Source organism: Lolium rigidum, chromosome 4 (genome assembly GCF_022539505.1).
Source record: "Lolium rigidum isolate FL_2022 chromosome 4, APGP_CSIRO_Lrig_0.1, whole genome shotgun sequence".
In the NCBI taxonomy this organism is placed as follows: domain Eukaryota; kingdom Viridiplantae; phylum Streptophyta; class Magnoliopsida; order Poales; family Poaceae; genus Lolium; species Lolium rigidum.
The window spans coordinates 132,652,504-132,654,527 of record NC_061511.1 but is presented as its reverse complement, the minus strand read 5'-3'; positions in this window follow the sequence as shown (position 1 = coordinate 132,654,527).

The following is a 2,024-nucleotide window of genomic DNA, read 5'->3' as shown; positions in this document are numbered from 1 at the left end:
ACAACATACACCTCTCAAAACTTTATTTTTATGCTCTCTTTATGTTTTCAAAATCAAAGCTCTAGCACAAATATAGCAATCGATGCTTTTCCTCTATGAGGACCATTCTTTTACTTTCAATGTTGAGTCAGTTCACCTATTTCTCTCCACCTCAAGAAGCAAACACTTGTGTGAACCGTGCATTGATTCCTACATACTTGCTTATTGCACTTATTATATTACTCTATGTTGACAATATCCATGAGATATACATGTTACAAGTTGAAAGCAACCGCTGAAACTTAATCTTCTTTGTGTTGCTTCAATACCTTTACTTTGAATTATTGCTTTATGAGTTAACTCTTATGCAAGACTTATTGATGCTTGTCTTGAAGTGCTATTCATGAAAAGTCTTTGCTTTATGATTCAGCTTGTTTACCCATGTCATATACATTGTTTTGATCGCTGCATTCACTACATATGCTTTACAAATAGTATGATCAAGTTTATGATGGCATGTCACTCCAGAAATTATCTTTGTTATCGTTTTACCCGCTTCGGGACGAGCAGTAACTAAGCTTGGGGATGCCGATACGTCTCCAACGTATCGATAATTTCTTGTGTTCCATGCCACATTATTGATGTTATCTACATGTTATATGCACACTTTATGTCATATTCGTGCATTTTACTGGAACTAACCTATTAACAAGATGCCGAAGTGCCGTTCCGTTTCGCCGTTTTTGGTTTCGAAATCCTAGTAACGAAATATTCTCGGAATCTGGACGAAATCAACGCCCAGTGTTCCTATTTTACCCGAAAGCATCCGGAACACACGAGAACCGCCGAGAGAAGGGGGCGGTGGCCACCACACCACACGCCCGCGCGGCCAAGGGGGGGCACGCCCCTAGGGTGTGGGCCCCCGTAAGCCCTCCTGCGCCGCCTCTCCGCCTATAAAAAGCCCCTGACCTAAAAACCTCGGGCGTTGGACGAAAACCACGTAAACCTTCCGCAGCCGCCGCCATCGCGAAGCCAAGATCCGGGGGACGAGAGTATCCGTTCCGGCACCCGCCGGAGCGGGGAAGTGCCCCCGAAGGCTTCTCCATCGACACCGCTGCCATCTCCACCGCCATCTTCATCACCGCTGCTGCTCCATGAGGAGGGAGTAGTTCTCCATCGAGGCTCGGGGCCGTACCGGTAGCTATGTGGTTCATCTCTCTCCTATGTGCTTCAATACAATAATCTCATGAGCTGCCTTACATGATTGAGATTCATATGATGATGCTTGTAATCTAGATGTCACTATGCTAGTCAAGTGAGTTTTACCTATGTGATCTCCGGAGACTCCTTGTCCCACGTGTGTAAAGGTGACAAGGTGTGCACCGTGTGGGTCTCTTAGGCCATATTTCACGAATACTTACTCAATGTTGAATGGCATAGTGAGGTGCTTATTTATATCTCTTTAAGATTGCAATGTGTTTGTATCACAATTTATCTATGTGCTACTCTAGTGATGTGTTATTAAAGTAGTTTTATTCCTCCCTGCACGTGTGCAAAGGTGACGAGTGTGTGCACCGTGTTAGTACTTGGTTTATGCTATGATCATGATCTCTTGTAGATTGCGAAGTTAACTATTGCTATGATAATATTGATGTGATCTATTCCTCCTACATATGCATGAAGGTGACAAGTGTGCATGCTATGCTAGTACTTGGTTTAGTCTCGTTGATCTATCTTACACTAAAGGTTACTAAAATATGAGCATTATTGTGGAGCTTGTTAACTCCGGCATTGAGGGTTCGTGTAATCCTACGCAATGTGTTCATCATCCAACAAAAGTGTAGAGTATGCATTTATCTATTCGTTATGTGATCAATGTTGAGAGTGTCCACTAGTGAAAGTGTAATCCCTAGGCCTTGTTCCTAAATATCGCTTATCGCCGCTTGTTTACGTGTTCACTGCGTTACTACTGCCTTGCGTTACAACTCGCTTGTTTACCTGTCCTCGGGCAAAGCACCGTTCTGGTGTCATTGCTACTACTTATT